At 40.7% G+C, this 21,248-nt stretch overlaps 1 protein-coding gene across 5 annotated transcripts in view; it reads left to right on the forward strand.

Annotated features, from left to right (window-relative positions):
- Positions 1–21,248, forward strand: part of LOC311151552 (SAM and SH3 domain-containing protein 1-like) — a 523,482-nt gene that overhangs the window by 405,424 nt on the left and 96,810 nt on the right. The window lies entirely within an intron of this gene.

Raw genomic sequence — 21,248 nt, forward strand, 5'->3', positions numbered from 1 at the left:
AAGAATATTATGAGAAATACTTTTTGGAAAAGTGCCATGGAACGTAATGAATGGTAAACCCATAGGATGTAATTCAGAAGAAATGTTATAGAATTGAACAGAGACTTTAATTAGCATTTTATGCTGCATTTTTTTTACGACATGGATTTTATTGTTAATATTCAAAGTCAGGTTCGAAAACCTGTCTTATTCCTTTTCCTCATAGAAATTCTCCATTGACTTGATGTTCAGTTTAATAGCACCCAACTGCATACACTTTTTCACTGTTAATGATTTTAATCTTAGAATGCAAGCAGAGTCAGTTCTGCCAGTTTGTAAGGAGCACACGGTACTTTATGAACAGTCTCTTTCTGTCTTTTTCTGGCAGGTTTCAGTACTGCATTTAGTAAGAGCAAAGTGCTATTGGATGCCTGGGAAGGAGTTTTTGAGGAGGCCAGACCAGCAGCCTAGCATGCTGAAGCTCTGGACAGAAAAAGATCTTATTGTCACACAACTAATAATTTGAATAGGTTTCTTTTGGCAATACGAGCTAGTTTCCTTCCTGGGAAAACAGGGCTATTTAATTATTTGTCTTCTAATAAAACTATGCTAAAATAATTTGTCTTAGAGTTGGTCAGCTTTACAGAAAGGAATCATCTTGTGATTATGAAGTTGCTGGTTTATATCAGTTGCAAACATCACCCAGCCTTATTAGCAGTTCTTGCTTCATTGTTTTGTGTTGCAACACAATTACAAATACGAAAAGATACCTTGTGTTGGGTCTCCTAAACGAGGGAAGACAGAAGTTCTCACTCCATGCTGTCAGTTTTCTTCAGATGTAGACTTTTAAAGAGTTTCTAGTCTTTCAGGCTGCAAAATAAGGTCCCAATATGAACCGAGTAGAAATTTAATTAGCACTCTGTCCTTATTTGAAGGCAAGGAAGAGGTAACTCCAGTGCCATTTCCCCTGCTCATCTTTGTGGTGCCTCTTTCAAACCTGTGCTGCAAAAGGCAAGCAGTGAACTGGAGTTGTGGCTTCCAAATGGGAGTCAGTAGCTGTTTGGTTGTAGTCCATGATGCCCCATCAGTGGCCTGTGTAGCTGGCTTACTTCTTTTGCATTGTCAATTATGTGAGAGCATGGGTCTTAATTTCCTGGGATCTGTAGCAGTTCGTGACTCAAACTGTCTGGGGAGCATAGATGTAGACACCAGAGTGACTCACTGGGGATGGCTCTGTAAATGAAAAGTTGGTGCAGTGATATGCTGGCCAGGTTGGCCCTGCAACAGCCTGGAATCTACCAAAGGAATGCATTATCAGAGGGAGAGAGCCAGGAGAGAAGAGCCAAGATCACTCTTCTAAGACTCCCACCTGCACTGCTCCATCCACCTCCGGGGTCCCCAGTACAGGAAAGGACATGGACCTGTTAGAGCAAGTCCAGAGCAAGGCTGCCAAGATGGTCAGAGGGATGGGACATCTCTCCTGTGAAGAAAATGCCAAGGGATTGGAATTGTTCTCCCTGGAGAAGAGAAGGGTTCAGGGTGACCTAGTTGCAGACTTCCAGTACCTGCAGGGAGCCTACAGCAAACATGAAGACTTCTTACAAGGGCATGTAGTGACAGGACATGGGGGAGAAGCTTTAAACTAATGGAGGGTAGATTTAGGTTAGATATTAGGAAGAAACTCCTTACTTTGAGGGTGCTTAGGCACTGGCACAAATTGCCTGAAGGTATGGGTGCCCCATTCCCGTAAGTGCTTAAGGCCGGCTTGGATAGGGAGCTCTGAGCAAATTGGTCTAGGGAAAGGTGTCCCTGTCCATGGCAGGCTTGTTGAAACTAGGTGATTTTTAAGGTCGCTTCCAACAGACAGCATTCTATGGATTCTGTGATCTTGGAAAGAGAAAACTAGAGTGAAATCAAGAAAGAAGGTGATCATCAAATGTTTGTTGATGAAATGAAAGAGAAAAATGCATTCTTAAGCCATGATTGCAGGATGATGCAGGGTGGAAAGAACCTCAGGCAGCATCTAGCCTATCCTCAAGCTGAAACAGGGAGAGCTCTGAGATCAGGTGAGGCTGCCTGGGACTTTACTCAGTTGTGTCTTGAAAACCTCCAGGGACAGAAACTGCACAATCTCTCTGTGCAGCCTGTTCCAGCAATTTGCTGTCCTTATGGTAAAAAAGATGTTTTTCATAGAAGTAATAAATACCTGCTTCTTCCCTCCCCATACTGAGAAGTTAGAGCAGTGGGGAGGAGGAGGGGAAGGTGTTGTCTTCCTCCCACTGGCCCTGCTGGAAGCCTTGTGGAGTGTGCTCTAGGTGCTGAATTAGGAAGAGAGGCCGTAGTGTCAGCCCAGCTGGTATTCAGTACTGAAGTTACTTGAAATACAAATTGAGCCCCCCTTCTTATTTACATGGATAAATATATTTCATTGTTTCTGTAGCTTTAGTTGTGTTCCTTAAAACAGGACCTCATTAGGAGGAACCTGTGATGGCAGATCCCAGGTCTGGAAGCAAGTAATTGTCAAGTGCTGCTCGTAAGGAGCATGCTTTATGGACTTTGAAGTCACTTAATAGCCCTATACTTGATAAATACTGGGTGTGTACTTGCAGCTGTACTAGGTCTTGCTGAAGTAAATATGACTTTTCTCTTTTGCACTTTTCTAATGAAATATTCCATAGGTGCAGCTGTGGTATAAGCATCTCAAGCTCTTTGTGGAGCTTGCTAGATAACAAAATTATACCCAAAAGCTTTCGTTTAGTCTGTAGCAAGCGCGTGCTGGAATGTACTGGATAATTATAATTTTCAGTGTTTCAGGGCAACAGGGGATGTTGGAAGTGTATTAATGTTTTAGAGAGAGATGGACTGTGAGTAGTAATAAAGAAATTCTCTGCATTGCCAAAACTGAATGCTATGAAAAGGGATATTTTTGGTGTAGAATCATGTATTGATGTGGTGATAGCAAACTCTTTGTTTGCTATGTAAAGGTCTAAAAGTTTTTATGTTATGAGATCTGAAAACAAGTTTTAATATGAAATTAAAATCAGAAACTTGATCCTTTTAAAGATGTGCTTTCAAAACATGGGCTATTGACCTTAGTACAGGGAAGTCATTACAGTGCACCTCTTGTTTATGCCAAGTTCTTCCTTTGTATATACATAGGAGAGATATCTGGGTCAAATTCTGACATTAATGAAATCACTGGCAAAACTCTGATCAACTGTAATAGGAGTTTCACCGAAGAAAGTGTCTTACTTGTTTGAGGAGATTTTGTCTTCAACGGCCAAGTTGCAAAAGATACAACAGAACTTGAAAGAGATGCCACAGAATTAGAAGACTTTCCAGCTTTTTATTTCAAAGCAGTAGCTAGTTTCTCGTTTCAAAATACTGAATCAATTATAACAGCTGAAACAAAATAATTTCTTTTTCAATAGTATTTTGCAGTTATGCTGAGAGAAAACCAGTCCTTTCCCACCATCTGCTGTTAGTTGAAGAGAACAGAGTGTTTTGAGGACAATAAAGCTCACTTGGCTACCAAGAGCCCTCCTATTTACATATATAATCTATCTTGGTCTCTGTGTTTAAGTGACTATTTGAATTTCTTATCAAAGTAATAAAGAAAAAAACCAAAAGAGAAAAAGATGCCAGCTGATAATGCTACTGTGATACCATGTAATTGGATGCTGGCTAACATACTTTGGGAAGAGGAATTTGATATTAAGCCAGGGAGTCTGGGTATCTGGAAGGATCAGGGAAGTAGATCCCCAACTGATAAAAGCAGTTGCAGAACTGCCAGGAGGAGTTGTGGCAGCTAAGACCAGCCCAAGGTTTCTTCCAGGATTGCTCTTCCTTAAACCCTCATTAAATCACTGTAGCCTCTTATGGAAATCCCTGCAGTGCTGCTCTCTCAGTTTCTCATTGGGTGACTCTGTTTTTCTGGTGTCAGATTGGCACCAAAAGGCCGCTCCAGTTGAGATCATGGACCCTCAGCACAGCTCTGTGGAAAAGTGCAGGTAAATGAATAGCTGCTACAGGTAGATATGCTTTTGAAAATGCAGTATACTTGTTTTTTATGATTTGTATTGATGACATGTCAGCATGGTGCCTGTGGCACTCTGTAGTTAACTCAAAACGCGCTGTGGGACATTCTGATTCAAAACATTTTGGTTCCGACTTCTATTTGGAGCATGTTTTCTAAAGCATATCCCACTTGCAACAATAAGGATAAACCCAGAAGGCCCGGTCTCTGCTTTCAAACTGGCAGATATTATTTTTTCTATCTTACAAAACCATGAAGGGTATTTTACTTTCAAATAAAGAAGTCAAAAGAGAGAGCGACTGACTGTCAGTTTAGATGTTGGATTCAATTTTATAATTTAAACTTAACCTGTTGCATCTCCTTTGCCTTTCCAAGAAATGTTGTGCCTGGCAAGGCTAATCCCTTTATGAGGAAAGACAGCTCACAGAGATAACCTTTGGTCTAGGCTTTTCCTTGCACGTCAGGGCACATAAAACAGATGTCTTGATCAGAGAGTTTAGTCCCCATAAGACTCTACACCATCAGGAGTGATAAGAGCTTTTGGTTCTGGTGCCTTCTTCATTCTTTCTTGAAAGCAAATTCTTCCTCTTGCTGATTTGCTGTGAATACCAACTTGGAAATACTCTTTTTCTTCATCCTTTTCTTATCTTTTGAAAGTCAGTCAACCAAGCTCTCTCTTTTTTTTAAGAGCAGTGGAATACAAGGTTGCTAGAATTTGCCTGTAATGATGCCTTCTTCCTTTTGTGGATATGAAAATGACAGTCTCTAAGGAGAAAGAAAATGTGAAAATTGATGTGGAAAAAGAAAAGGTCTTGCACATGAGCACTTAAAGGACTTTTATTAGATGGAATGCAATATACTATGCTACACATGTTGGCTACCATTTTCTACAGTCAGGTGAAAACCTCTTATTTTTAGTGTATCTTAGAGCAAATGATATTTTACAGAAGCAGGTAATGATTAGTTTAACTTAGTCTGATGCTGTCTAGAAACCCGTATAAATTAGTGCTGATTGTATCAAGTGCTGTGCAAACAGGAGCAGAGTGGAGGGACTGGGGCACAGAAATGGAGCACGGGGTCACTGCTGGATGTGGCACAGGGCCAAGGGACAGAGGGAACAGTTAGTGCCCAGGGCAAAGGAGTTTGAGTCAGATTGTCTCCTTCCAGACCTGGGTTGAACTGTTCCAGTTTTGGCCCTGGGCTATGCTCCTTCAGGATTTTTTTCCCTTCAGAGGTGGCATTGTGAAGGAGAGGGTGCTCAGTGCTCGTGCACCCAGCCCTGTTTCCTGCACCTTTCTGGGTCACCCTCTTGTCATTTGGAATCTGTGCTTGTAGCTTTTCCTTCATGCAGCAGCCCAGCCCTCCTTCTTTTCTTCTCAGCCTGTTGTGCCAGTATTAATGGCTGTAGAGTACATGCTGTGTTCGGACTTTAGGAGGTTCAGAAACACAGGAGGAATGGGAATTACTTTGAATTTACACCCAACAAAGTGATTTGTCACAATACCTGTTTTAACATTGGATGCTGCTAACAATTTTCCTCTTGGTGATTGCTTGATACAGCTGATGACTAATGAACTCTCTGCCATTATTAGTGGGAGGAGGAGGGAGGTGCTTGTGGCTGCAGGGATGCTGAGGTGGCTTTGCAAGGATCTGGATTCCATGTTTCTCATTGAGAAAATGGGCAATAGGGGGAAATTGGGTTTTGTATGTGCAAGTCTAAAAATCAGGTTTCCACTATAAAAACATGTTCTCCATGAAAATGTATGTGGATGTGTTGTGTGATAAGGTAAAGAGATATGAAGGGACATCAAGCAACGTCTCATTGACAGGGAAAAATTACAACACATTTTGAGCACAAAGGTTCACAACACAGATTTCCATTATTGAAAATAACTACATTTAAACTAGAAGGAGCTACCTGTGCCCTCTCCTCCCTCAGTGCAGTTGCTGTGGTGTGGGTCAGGTGTTGGAATGGTGGCTCTGCTTTCATCTTCTTGAGGCAAGGGGAATGTTTTTCCTGGCTTATGGTGATAGCAGAACTTTCTTGTCTACTGCTGTGTTTTGCAACACAGATTTAAAATGTACCAGGTTTATTTGAACTGAGATTAGTATAACAAAATACTTGATGGTGTAGGTTCTAACGACACCTGTATAAGCATTTTTGAGCTACATGCTAGTTTTAGAGGCATGTTTCCTATGAAGAGCTGGAGAGCGGGGATTGTATAAACTATCTGGAAAACAGTTTTAAGCAGGGTGTAGCTGGAAAATTGGATGGACAAGTTAAAGAGTATAATACCGTAATGATTTATAAATCGCACTTTCAGGCTTTTTAATAGAAAGCCATGCAATAAATTGGAGAACTGGTTTCTAATATCCATGTCACAATCTGAGTGTGATCTGGTTGGAGTGCTGTTGCAGATCTGTTCCCCTCCCGCCCATTAAACTTTGGTGATTTGACTTCACTGTGGCCCTGCATGGACATGGGGATATGTTCTTGACATCAGTTTGCATCATCAGGCCTCCAGATGAAGATATGTCATTTCATGTGTGTGGGTAAACATAAACCATGAAGGTTACAAGCATGGTAATACAGTTATCTAGAATATGAAAACATCCTTTTGTGTTTCATTATTGTCACTGTATTTATAATGATATACAGTGCTTTTTTGCTTTTTGTAGGTTACAGCCTACTAATATTTAATCTCACAGTGTTCTCCACCTGGACTTTGTGCGTGGGAGTGTGTGTAAAGGAGATTAGGTAACTGTTTAATATAATAATAAAAGCAATGCTTTGAAAGCTTTGCAGCAAGCATGATGAGAGCTGATAGATGATAGTGGAAACAGTACTACGCTTGTTACAATATTAAATTCAGAGTACATGAGCAATCTCTTGGTTGTGAGATGCTCCTAACCCTCTCACCTGCAACTGAAGATGCTTTGTGCAGTGCTGGTAGGTATGACGAAAACAAAAGATAAACAAAAGATAAAGGGTCTGCTTTCTGCACTGTTTACATAAAAACTTCAGGAGCCTAAGGTATGAGTTTATTTATAGTGGAGTAGTGTGTGGCCTGTAGGCTTTTAAGAAAAAAGGAAAATGCATCTTTTGTTCTTCTTTCATAAGTTCAGATGAGTTGAGCCTCCTGCCCCTTTCAATGCCAGCACCAGGCTGACCCTGCTCTGCAGAGCTTGCTCTTTGCTTGACTGCAACCCCAGCACAACTCGATGGAGCAAACAGGAGAGCTCATTGCACCATGGTGGCACTGTTAAAAGTTCTGTCAGCGAGTGCACATCCACAGCAGGAGCTTGGATGAATAGATGTGCTAGAGCTGATTGCATAGCATTACGTGGCACTTCAGAAAAAAAGGCATTTTAGGCTTTTAAAGAATTCTGCTTGCCAGAGTAGTATCTTGTGAGTCATAGTATGTACCTTTAGAAATGATATGTCACTGCTGAATAATCTGTGGGTTTTACACATTTTACACTTGCAGGGATGTTTGGATGTTTGTGTTCTGCCTGTTTATTATCTCTGTTTATCGTATCTGTTACAGTTCAGAAACATTTTCCATCTCTTTTGATTATGTGCTTGCTGTTTTCCAGCAGACACATGCTGCATATTGCAACTCAGACAAAAGGGGTTTTTACACCAGAAATTTCTAGTGCAATCCTAAGGATGGAGTGCAAATTGAAAATAATTATTTTCTATTACTAAATTAAGAGTCATCTCCTTTTACCATCCATGTCAGACATGCTCCATATTGTTATCAGTATCATTGCATAGTCTTAATGCAGCCTTCACTTTTACAGAATAATATTTAATACTTGTGAGTTCCGGAGCTTTCGTGGTTGGCCACTTTAGGGCAGTAGCTCTGAAAGCTGATGATAAATCCTTTGTATTTAAACTGCAGCTTATAATCTCTGAGGATGAAAATAAGAAAAATTCTGTTTTATAAATAAACGCGTTTGTATTCATACATAATATCCACCAACACTTGGAGGTTGTGATTTCCACTCCATTATTAGGTTTCTTTCCCACCTTAGAATTCATAAATAACCATTGTAAAACAGGAAGAGGCGTGGGCATGTTGTATGTCAGTTGTGGTTCCTGTCTTCAAGTTTCCATCTTCAAGATGATTGTATGTTTACACTTTAAAAACACGATGCTTCAGAGTATTTTTGGGGATAGATCATATTTTATACAGAGGCTGAAGAAAGAATTCCCAGTGCAATACTTTATCAGGGGACTGGTAACGATACTGTACTTTAAAATCAAAAAACCTGGTAGGGAGGGGAAATTTCTAGAGGAAACTTTTCTCCTGAGGTTTGTGGGAAAGATCTCGTTTTTTTCTTGTTTAATCAGCGGGGACAGCTCAATTGTAGGTAGTGGAAAAGGACTGCTCCTCCTTAATAATTGTTTTCCTCTCTAGTTACCCTTTACCTTTATTCAGAGCGGTTTACAATGAGACAAGAAATGGAGTCTAATCCTTACTCCTGCTCCACTGTGGTGCCGTGTACTGATGTGTGCTGAATTGAAGGGACACCGTGATGTTTCAGTTCAGTGAGGTGTACTGTTTCCTGCTCAGCCCAAACCCAGCAATGCATTGTTTAGATTTTGTGTCAGGGAGTGAGTATATATGTGCAGAGGGATAAACTTTCTAAAACCTAAACTTTGTAAAACCTAAGCTTTGCACGATAGCTATCTAAACTCAGGAAGTTAACAGGGAACATAAGGTCAAGGACCTCACCAAAATCACTGCCATGATGGTGATGATAAAGAATAGCTTCATACCACATATGGTGTGTGGTCACACATAAATGAGAAGGGAAAGGGACCCTTCTGCATATCCCTGTTATCCTAGTCATGATGAGTCTCACTGGATTTGTTTAGTATGGAGTTTGAGTTCCTAAATACTAAAAGTAGGAGGAAAAAAAAAAAGAGGTGAATGTTCTCAGTGTTGCTTTTTCTCTCTGATGGATTGGTACTTTCTTCAAGTAATCTTTGCCAAGTTACTTGTGGGTTTTAATCTTTGTCTCAAGTGTACATAGAATACAAAAGATTGTACAAATCTTCATTTTTCATCTGCCAAACCTAATAACAACTACTGCAGAATGCTTACAGATAGTAATTATTTTATAAACTGCCAAGAAAAAGAGAGGAAAGGGGGATAAAAAGGTATGTTAACTGCTGCTGACCCTTCTGCCTTTCTTAGGCAGATCTGTTGCTGGGGGAGCTTTGAACAGTTTACAAAACCAAAAAATTTAAAAAGAGCAAAGCAGGGGTTTTTATCCAGACTGATGCCTGTCTCAGGAAAGTACCTCTCATATAAAGCGGAAACAGAGGATGGCAGGGGATGGAGGTGCAGTGAGTCAGTATCCAGAGTTGTATTTCTTTGGCCAGAAAAGCGAGAGGAGTCCCAGCTGAGAAGGGTAACTTGCAACTGCTAGGAAGAGGGATTTAGAAGGATCATGTGAAAGGAAGAATTGCCGCCTTCATGGCAGGAAATGGCTGGAGCACGGGACCTTGGCTGGGGAAGGTCAGTGTGCAGGCTGACTTCCTGGAGACCCAGAGGAGGTAGCTGAATGGTGTGGGTGTCAGGGAGCACATGGGAAATAAATAATGGACATTTAAGCTTGGTTTAGAAATGAAAAGACTTATTTCAGGCACCGAGTAGGGATATCATAGTGCAAAGTAAGCCTTCATGTATAGTTGGTCACACCTTGTTTTGTTTTTGCTTAGAGACAAATGCAGGCAATAGGTTGGTAACCATTGGTGTCTGTATGAGTCATATAAAACTAAACCATCAAGGTATTGCCAGCAGATGCTTTGAATGGGTAATTGGTAGCAGAGGGCTGGTTAGCTGCAACAAGCTGGGCATGAGAGTGCAATTTACTGTTTTCCCAGAGACAGTCGGATGCCCTGTTTTCCTTTCACATGTAACTCCTCCTGATCCAGCCCTTGCACCTCTTTGAAGAGATTGCCATATCTGAAAATCCATGATTTCCCTTTCCATTTAAAATAATCATACAGCAAAATCTTTGTTTTCTTTCAAATCCTAATTCTCTGTGAATGAAGGAGCTTATTTACTAGACATCCTTTGTTTTGAAATTGATAATGGTGCAGACTGTGAAAAGTGATGCAACATCTTGCTCAGAGAGCTCCCTGCTGGTTTTGTGTTGCTTCAGATGCAGCCTGGTACAGAGGCTGTCCTATCACTCTTGCTGGGGTTATGGGGTGGTGTTCCCTGAGACTGAGGTCACTTTTTTCATCTGAGAAGCAGAGTCTGTGAGGAAACTCCTTCCATCTGAGACTTTCTTTTCATGTTACTGCCACTTTTACAGCTAGGTGCAATGTTTTTCTTTGGCATGACAACTGTCCTGACAAATGGTTAGTTAGCAGGATGTTCTCCTTTTGATGTTCATGTCACTATGCATAAAGAAGTAGCTCAAGGGCTTTGCTTGCCATCCAAGTCCAAGTGTCTTTATCTACGATTGTTTTCTTTCAGCCTGTGGTTCAGGGCCTTGTGTCAGTGAGAATCAACTACGAGGTTTTGTAGAGACACAATTTTTTTGTGAGCTTCATTAACACTGGGCTTCTGCCAGCTTCTGTTTTTTATGACCTCTTTAGCCATATGGGGCTTTTCAAATTGTTTTTTGCCTCAGTTTGAGGTGCATCTGTGATGTGCAACACTTGAGTAACTAATTCAGTCTCCAATAAAAACAACATAGAATCACAAGACTATCTGAGTTGGAAGGGCCCCTTAAGGATCATTTAGTCCAACTTCCAGCTTCTCACAGGGTACCTAAAACTGAACCATAAGACTAAAAACATTGTCAGATGCTCCTTGAACTCTGATGGGCTTTGTGCTGTGACCAATTCCATGGAGAGCCTGTTTCAGTGATGGACCACAATCTAGAACATTTCCTAGTATGCCGTCTGAGCTTCCTCTGATGCAGCTTCGTTCCATGTCCTCATGTCTCTTATCAGTGGGCAGAGCCATTGGACTGACAGCAGCCACAGGATTAAGCACTTCCTTGAAACAAGCACGTGACATCCCTCATGTTCCCACTTCAGAAAAATATGGGCTTGAAATACCTGGGAGATATGGCACCACACAGTTATTGAAGCTCAGAATCTGTAGGATGTGCTCTGTTGATAGGCAGGAATATTCCTCTTCTATTTGTGTAAGACGCCTATTTAGCCTAATTAGGAAATGCTTTGGCGATGATGAAGCAGTGTGAGCACACAGGAATGCAAAAAGCCCCTCTTCACTGTACACAGATAAAGGGAAATGAGCAAATAAAATACGGAATCCCAGCGTGGAAAGGATTATAAGCTGGCAAGCGATAGAGTTCTTATTGCTAAGTTGATATCCCTAATTGATATGAACATGAAGCCCTGTGCAATCTGTGGTACTTAAAAGACACGCATCTAAATAATATTTAAATAGATTCTTCATTTTTAAGACCCACTGGAGTGTAATTGTATTCAACTTAATTAAATGAACTGAAACCCCTTGGTAACCGCGCTTTACTGTTCCTAAATAAAACACTCTCCAAAGAGACTTGAGGAAGCTTAGTTAAGGTGATAAAAAACCTGAGCCCAGCACCGTGAAGTTTTGCATGTGCAGAATTATATTTAGTTAATCGGTACAGTTACATACAGTGGTTGAGACTGTATTAACAGTGCTGTACCTCTGTTAAGAGTCAAAAGCTGAGGCTTCACTGAAGTGCTTTAGGGCAGAGTCAGCCTTTCTGGTTTCAGATTTTTATAAATGTGGGGTGTCTACTTAAGCTAGTTTATTAATGCTGCCCCTCTGTGCCAGCTCAGAACACGTGTTCCCTGCAGGAGCGAGAGTTTGCAGGGATAGCACAGGCAGGATGGGCGGCATTGGTGAGGGAGAGCCTGGGCACAGCTTGCTTACGGGAGCTACAGGAAATCATTTCTTCTGCTGCTAAGATTACAGGGGGAAACATGGATTGCTGCCATGTTCAATTACAGTTGTTTCCTTTCCTGGTAAAAGATGACCTGTCAGGAAGCAGTAGGAGTGAAGACAAGGTTAGTCCCTGCTTATGTAGACGTGTTGGGTGTATCCTCTAGGCTGCAAGCTGCTGAATTTCTAGCAGGAAAAACCAGAAAAATATCAGCATTTGATAAAGCAGTTTAAACATCAGCATTCTGGCTTTCCACGGCTGGTAGCTGGGCTGCCCTCTGCTCTTGCAGCAGTAAATCAAGGGCTGCGTCTCTGGGACACGCAGTGCCCTGTGCTGCTGGGTGCCTCAACCAGGATTGCTGGTGTTCATACCTACTCCCAAAAAAGAGGAGTGACCCTGTCATGCCTTGGTGTGCACAGCAGTGTTTTTTCACCCTTTGAAGTGAAGGCAGATATTTGACATTTCCTTTGCCCTTTCTGAATTCTTAATATGGATAGCAGGAGAGCACCTTCCTCTTGGAAGTCAGCATCCAAAATGGCGCAAGTGGGAGTAAGTAATTGTGCTTGCTGTCACACCCAGCTTCCTAAGAGCAGCATTTCTGAAGGCTGGGTTTGTCACTGCCGAGCTGGGTGATGATGCAAGGTGCATGCTGCCCCGTAGCCCTTGCCCTGTAAGTGCAGATGAGGTAATAGGCTCATCCAGCCATGAGAAACGTGAGGCAGGCAACTGCATGCCTGCTGGGCTTTCCCAGTGCTGCACAGGGGGAGAGGACTGTGCTCTCTCCTCTACCTTTCAGTAGTTGTAGTTGAGGGCAAGGTCCCATGCAGGATTTAGCTGCTGGGATGGTAAGAAATGAGGAAAGGCATGGAATGTTCTCCTTTACTGGTGAATCTCCAAAGCCTGTACTGCTGGGGGAAGCTGCTGTCCATAGGGACCTGCCCAGGATCCTGGGCCTGGATCTCAAAGTAAAGCAGCAAGGAGCGCACAATAGTACAAGGCAAGGGAGAGGGGTAGGGGGAACAGAGGAAGAAGGATGAGAAGTTTTTTTGAGTGAACTTTATTTTTTCTGGATGAGGTATGTCCTCCTTCTGCCAAACTGCCCAGGGGAAAAGTGTAGCACAGTTCAATTTAAAGGCAGTCATTCTCTCCTGCCTTGACACTTGAGAAGTAGTTTTGTTGGTGAAACTAGCACATAACCGTTACCAAAGTTGGTTTTCTCTGAGCAACTTTAACACCTTGGGGTTATACTGTAAACAAGACTCGCTGAGCTTACACACATGACCTGCGATACTGTTGACTACTCAGTTTGTTTTGCCTTTAAATATCCAAATAGTTTTTTACATGTTTTTTGTTTAGATTTTTTCAGACTACTCTTTCAATGATTACTCACACCTCAGCTATGTAGTTCCATTTATCACAGATTTGGATTTGTCATACTGTGCTACTACTAAATATAAGGAAAAGAGCTTTAATGAGACTTCCTTCACTATTGCAGCTGATATGGCTAACCCCATGAAATATTTATTTCAACATCTACTTGAGATGTTTGCCTTTTGCCTGTCTATTTCATTACACACTAACTTATCTCAGACATGAAGCCACCCCCGTAATATATGCTAAATTTCCCAAATCTGAAACAGGAAATTCACCTCCATCTCCTTAATGGTATTTTTATCAGATATATGTACATTTCTTAACCCTTGCCATTCTTTTGTTTACCATTTGTTTCTGCTCCAAGTCTCAGGCTAGAGCCCACTGCAGCTGGTGCACATGAAGTGACAAATTTTCACTCAATGTGAGAAAAAGTCTCAGCAGAGTGTGCAAAAGGAGGAGGCAGTGAGAGCAAGGGAGAAAAAACTAATGAGAGGTGATGTCAGATGCAGTTATTACATGGCTTAAACTTGTTCTACTTTACAAGCTGGCAATGGCAACTTGTAGCTGACTGATGACCAGTCTGGTGGACGGGGGTGGCCTTTTAGGTATCAGAGTAGACAAGGGTTTTGAGTTACATTTTGATGAGCTTAGTGCAGAGCACCTCAGGGAAAGGAGGACATAAGATAATATACTGTTATTAGGGAAGCTGGACATTAAGGGTGCTTTGAACTAACTGTCATGAATAAAATTTGCATATATTCTTGTCTGTCAAGAGCTGGTTCTACTTGTGATAAATACCAACTTTTTAAGTATGTTGGAATGTATATTTGCATAGATGTAACTTTTTTGTTAGCATTCATATATTTTTATTTTTTCCATAGAGGACTTCCTTTGTTGCAAACCGCAGAGAGGGATCCCAGTAGTGTGCTTTTAAATTTCTTTTAATTTACAGAGGGAAAAAGAGAAATGACATTCAGAATGTTTTTTCCAGAGATGCTTTGTTATACTTTCTTGAAAAAGACTTTGGGGCTGTACAGTAAATAGAAGGGGGGAAAAAAACTTTGGTGCTACTGGTAAAGGAAACACTTTATTTTCAGAATTTTGAAAAGAGTAAGAGGGGGTTTTGATCTAAAGATAGGACGAAGTTTTATATATATATATGGAAAAGAAACTTAGATAACTCTGTGGTTTAATGTGATTTTTTGGGTCTAGAGTTACTGTGCTCTGAACTCGGTGGGTTGCATTAGTTATTGCAGATAACTGCTGCAAAATTTTTGATATCAAAGTATACCATTGTGCTTTCTGCTTATTGTACAGAATTTATAAGTGCTTTAACCATGCTGCAGAGAGCTTGACACAGTAGTATCACATCTATTTTTGTAACTGTCTGTAAAGCCACATAGTTTAATGACTCAACCCTCAGATGCCATAAAAATTAATGGAAAGTCTTTTTGAATTAGTCTGATCTGTATGTTCTTTTTGTTCTCACAGTGTCTGGCTATAGAGAGGTCAAGGGAACCATGACAACTTTTCAGCATCCTCAAAAATAGCTGTTCTCAATATAAAAATGTCATGACTTGCACACTGAGTATTTTATGCCTTCTTCTGAATATCAAGGCCTTCTTGTGGCTGCCTGGCCTTGCACTTCTGTCTCACTCACATTTCTGACCCTGCTGACTGTCAAGACAGGCTTTGAACCTGTCATTGCATGGATAGTAGAATTGTTAACTCTGCTGAATGGAAGATTGTCCTTGCTGAGCCCTAGGAATAGAAGGGAGTATTTCTCTAGCAGCTTGTTGGGTTAATTTTTTATGGAAGCATTTTGAAGCTGTGCCAGAAGGCAAAACATCAGCCTTATTCCTAGCAGAAATACGTTGGTAGCAAGAGAGTCAGAAATGTGTAACAGAATTAGAACGGAGCTCTGCAGGTTTTCCTACAGTTGCCTATCCTCACTGTGTATTACTGTAGTAAACTGAGACACAAGCTCTAGCCAGGTTTAACTCTTGTGTTTGGAAAAGCTTTGGATCTGATTTCAATCTGCCTCCTTAGAAAGAACTGTGAAGGAACCTGGAATACTGTGTCTCAGGTTTATCAAGTGCAGCCTGAATTCAGGTATTAGTATATTTTGGAATGCAGGGAGTTCTGCCATGAGTCCAATTTTGCTTAGGGAAGGATACAAAGTTTCTCAAGCTTTTATGAGCTCTTATGATTAGTAAAAATATCTAAGAAGGAGTGGAATTTTAGTCAAAGTTATCCCGTGAAAATCTGATAATTCCTTGCATTTATTAGGCACAAATATATTTTCCTGCAGCAGATGCTCTCATTTCACTGCTTTTTTGTCCCTCCCCCCTCTTACCCGTCCCCCCTCCCCAAACAAGCCTGTTTGCTCTGGCCCACGTTCTGGCTTTCATTTATGTACTTCTTTGAGCTATCCAAACCAAAGGTATTATTGAAATGCAAGGTCATGTTCCACAAATTTTTAGTAGGCGTCCCTGTTAAAATCTAACTGCCAGAAATAAACTGCTAATGTTTACACTGACTCTCCACACAGTAGTCCTGTGTTTCAGGTATGGAAATGGATTTTTCTCATCTTAGCTTGTAAAGGTCAAAAAATGTGCCTTTGCCAGTGCATGATTGCTGCCTCGGTTGAAGTAGCGCCTTCCCTTTGCCAGTGCCATTTCCACATTCATTTATACCTTACTAGGAAAAAAAGTCAGCTTGTCTTCCAGTTTCTGACCTATTCCTGAGATCCCAGATGATGCATGTGCTGTGGCCATAGCTGCAGTGGCTTTCAAGTTTTGAACTCGTATAGTTGCATTGTGTGCTGGAACCTGCATTGCCATGTGCAGATGGAGACCCATCTGTCTCACTGAACAAACAGGCTTGTAGCATCCACATCTTTTTACATTTCTGAGACTTATGCAGTTACGTGAATTTCTCCCAGGGGCTGGGAGAGTGAGCACATGTATCCAGTAATCAAGACCTTTTTCCTGACATTCCTAATATCTGCCAGAATAGGAGGAGGATATGCTGGAATATGCAGCTTTGTAACACATTTTTCAGATTCTGAGACAGAAAAGTACAGAGTAAAATTGTTGTATTTTTGGAAGATTTTTCTAAAAATCTTGTTCTGGATAGAAATTTATGCAGAAAGTACGCATGCTCTGCTAGTGCCTAAAATTTCAGTGCACATGCAGGTTCATTAAATGTATTTGTTACTTAGCAAAGTCTGTTATTCCTCCTTAGCTATTAGTGTTTTTATTGTATTATACTATTAAAATATTAATATATTTTTACTTAATTTTACAGCCAGCAGAGCTCTCTAGCAAAACATTTTTCTCTTTAACGCTTTCAGATGTCAAATACAGAGGATTCTGCCAAGACATTAAATTAACTGATGTGCAGTGACCGATAAATTCTAACTTTATAATAAGTGCCAAATCATTCCAACTTTTCTTTGTAGTTGTTCCATTAACAGGAATCCCAATGGATTCCTTTGGTATTCACATGCATATCAGAACTAATTCTCTGGGAATTTCAGGGCAATTCATCATTTTGCTCGTTTTATGATGCCAAAAAATGTTGCATGCATACATTATAAAATGGAAATTTAGGAACACACGTCACAACTGAAAATAGGAATCTGAGAGAACTTCTGTTTTCATTAGGCTACTAAATCTTCATTTTACATTTAACCCTTTATAAAAAACAAGTTGTGTATTTTCCTGGCTATCAAACTATTTTGTGGAAGAGTCTGTGCTGTAGTGAAGTCTTGGGGAAAACATGTTGTAACTTCTTACCAATCAAGTTTTTGGGGAATGGTTTTCCTGCTTGATATTTGTATTGCTCACAAATATTTTTCCACCAGAGAAGATCTGTGGGATTATATAGCGGGAACATTGCAGTTTGCATGGAAATAAACACAATAGGTGTAAAATACTCTTCATGTTAGTGCTTTAACTGTTAAATTTGTAACAAAATGACAGAGTTTATTATGAGGTTTTGGTTTTAAAAGTGTTACTGACAGTTCAGAGCATTTCAGAGGCTTCTGAAATACAGATATATCATTAAGAACAAATTTGAAAGCTATATACTTTTTCATAGCTTGCATAAGCTGTCTCAAATATGCAACCCATCTGTATCAAAATGGGACATAGTGGTACATGATTAAAGGTTTATTATATATTACATTGACTTGTTATTTTTTGTATCAAATAACTGTATGCTTTTTCCTACCTGTGAACCTAAAATGGCACTCCACATTTGTCTAGACCTATGAAAATTGCCACTGGGTCTTACTCTTTGTGCATCAGAGTGAAATATTTTTAAAATTATTGTGAGTTATGCTTTTAGTGTTCTAATTAATAATTCTAGAGATTTTTAAAAACATCTCTGACTATTCCTTTGACTCTGTTTGTAAGAAAATGCATGACTTATCAAGCTGGAGCTAATGTTTTCCATATGAATATTTTTAAAGGCTCAAAACCAAAATAGAATTGCAAAGCACACTGCTGGTGATTTTGTGTGAGACAGTTTAGAATTATTTGGAGACGTTGCAGGGGGTCAATTTAAAGAGCAGAAAAAATGTCATGGTTCTTCAGATGAGTTATACTTGTGGTTTGATGATACCTAAAGTAAGTCTTGGCCATTATTTGCGCAGTAGAAGAATGAAGCATCTTCTCTTTTCTAAGTTTTGCCATGTTTTTAGTAGTGCTTGAAGAATAAAGGAGGATGATGGAGATAACTCTATGTAGGGATCAAATTTGAGGTCATATAAATCAAATATACAATCCTTTGTTAAGCTATGACATTTGATTTCATGAAATCAGTGGATGCTGCGGGTCATGAGATGTTTGCTGTCTTTGGCTTGGGTTGATTTATGTATCTGTATTTCTTTTGACAAAACCAATGCTCTCTGCATTGCCTGCAAACATAAACTCACAACAGCAACTCTTGGCCACAGACACAAATCCTTCAATTGGCATTTTCCACTGCACCTTTCTGGCAAGTTGAGGTGCAAATGCAAATGTTTGTGGTTTTGTTCTAATTTTGAAGCTATGGGGCTTCAAACCCCAAAGCTGTCCAAATCTAATAAGGAGGCTGCATGCAGCCTTTGTGGAATGGCAACTGCATAAAGCTGTAGCTGTCCTCGGTCTGGACCCCCAGCAAAAGCATGTGGCAGGGCTGTAACGAGTATGTATGCCAGCTGTCTGTTCTCTGTGTGTCAGCTGTATGTTCTGACATATTGTGGGGGTTTTTTCAGTTCCTTCATCTTTTTCTGGACATCAAGCTTGTTTTCATTTGCAGCATAGCCCCCCTCATGCAAGCCCTGAGCACTGCCAGCAATCCCTGCTGTCAGTCAGGCAGGGTGATGCCTGCAGCCCTGCTCCTCTGGACTGGTCACTGGTGAATAGCCCTTTCTTTGCAGCCACGTGCTTGCTGGCAGTGGGGCCACCCACCTTCTGCAGGCTTTAATTGGAGCGCTGCAATTGAGCTAATTTTGTTCTAGGGACAGTCAGAAGCCTTCAGCCTTGTGCAGGCTACCTTTAAAAATAGCACAGTGAACTGCACTCCAGCAGAAGTAAAAAATGAGCACTTGTTTGGCTGTGTTTGATCCACTGGCAGTGCCATTGCTGTCCTGCAAATGGTCCGTGACCACGTGTCTGAAGAGGTGTGGGGAGGAGCGCTGGAGCTTGCTGAGATCCTCAGCTCTGAGTGGCTCTCAGCTAAGCTCAAGTTCACGTGATATGTTTGGATTAGGAGAATTTCAGGCAATTTCAAAGTCATGAATTATCTTTGAAAATTATATGGGTATTTTGGAGCAGGTTAACTTTATGGAATGTGTGGTTTCCAGAATTGTGAGAGGAGATGGACTGATAGGCAGTTTTCATGTTGTTCTAGTAAGATGGTGCTTCCCTGTGTTGCTCTTATATCATTACTGTTTCCAACTTGAATATTCTTAACTGAGAAAGCTTATCAAAGAATGAACAGATTCTGGCTGGGGAGGATACTCCAAAGTGAGAATTTTTGATAAACCTTAGAGAGGGATGTTTGTTATGATTGTGTGGCTGGGATTCAGATGTCACATCATCACTTTGGAAGTCATACAGGTTCTCTTAATGCCCACAAAAGCGATCAAATGAAGTTTAAGTTTTGGGGTTGTTTTTTCAATTTGGTATTCATTTTTTTCCCCCAGCAATTTCCCCTGGTTATTCCTACTGAGTGTTTAAACCCTGCAAGCAGCACAAAGTCCATGGACCTGAAAGCACACCCTCAGCTACCTGAGGAGTGTCCAGGGGCACAGGGAAATTTGTGGAACTTGTGGTACAGGCAAAGAGTCCAAGTTTCCTCCCCAGCTTGTTGGGAAGTGATGGATGTCAAGGAGGTGGTTGTAGGAAGACATAGGTTTCCATTGTGAGCAGGTAGCACTGTAGCTACTGTAGAAAGGCAGGGTAGCTCTGCTGTGTTCTCAAAGGTGCTGGCTTTTTCCCCATGTAAACTATACATTTGATTAGCAGTGCAGGAAGTTGTTTGTCCAAAGCTCTGGAAAGTCTGATGTTCCCAGAAGTGTATTTCTATGAGGACCCCAATCTTTTAATGCTTGAAGCATCTCTGGTGTGAGATCTTTGTCAGGTTGAGAGATAGGAACTACAGCAAAAAAAATACATAGGTATGGGGGCAGGGGACAAAGTGTAGATATATATTTAGTGTAGTTATTTTGCTTCTGCTGCTCCAACACATGATGTGCAAATTGTTTTCCACTTGTACTGAACATAGTAGTGTTGAGAAAATGCATGCTGTCCTAAATTTTGGGAATGTGAGTTCTGTAAAAGTTTCTGGGGAAATCTGCAAAACTTTCAGAAGATAACTGTTCCACCTGTGGAATTACACTTTAAGAGAGTATAAAGTCATTTTCACAGACTCTGAGATTTAATAGGCTTTCACTTCAATTTAAACTGGAAAGTTTCTTCCAATTATCTGGAAGTGATACTTCATTAGAGCAAACCTACCTCTTCAGCGTAGTCCAGAACCCTGAGAGTGGGACCACGTGCTAATTTCCAAGTAACAACAGCTTCATTAAGGTGTGGTTACTAATTAAAAGTTCCTCCTAGCTCATATGCTCTAACTCAACCTTGCAATTTGTGTATATTATTAGCATGATTATTTTTAGATTATTTCTCTCTTGCTTAGCTTTTTCTTAATAATCAAGACATAATTTTATGTTTATATGTGTGCATATATTAACAGCAGCAATAAAATAATAGTCTGCAATGTATTCTTGTCCTTCTCTCAGGATAGGCATAGAGAGCCTATCTTCTTCATCTGTGTTACCTTCTAAGGAATGCACTCAGTGATGTTCATGCTCTGTCATAAGTTAGACAAATAGGGATGCAAGATTATTCCATCCCATCTTTTGGACTTATCTTAAGTGTGTGCATATTGTACCTGCCCACCCCCTCACTTTACAGATGGAGCATACTTATCTGATGTTTAGAAGGGTTTCTCATGACACTTAAAATTCAGCCTTTTATTGTTCTGGTCCTTATTTTCTTAATTCATAATTTTTAAAGTATGAATTTGGACTGTAATTAACATATTATTACAATTAGGTTTCTGGCTGTAGCTGTTTTATTAGCAGTGTAGCAATCCTGCCCTGCAAAGCAGACATTTGGGACTCAGCAAACCTCCAGTACCTCTTAAAAGACCAACTGGCAGAGTGTCTTTGTGGGTGCCATTGTTTGCAGTCTGGCTGATTTGGTGTATTGGTGAGAAATGTTTTGGTTGCAGTTTGTCATTGTCACAAAGCAGGGCTACTCTTGGTGAGGTCAGTGAAATGTGTGTAAAGACTGGCTCTTGGAAGAGTGAGCTGCTGCTTGGGAGAGCCAGGTGCTGCTGGGAGAGATTTGAGGCAGATAGTGCCTGAGGATGT

Source organism: Fringilla coelebs (assembly GCF_963513975.1).
Source record: "Fringilla coelebs genome assembly, chromosome: 3".
Lineage (NCBI taxonomy): Eukaryota > Metazoa > Chordata > Aves > Passeriformes > Fringillidae > Fringilla > Fringilla coelebs.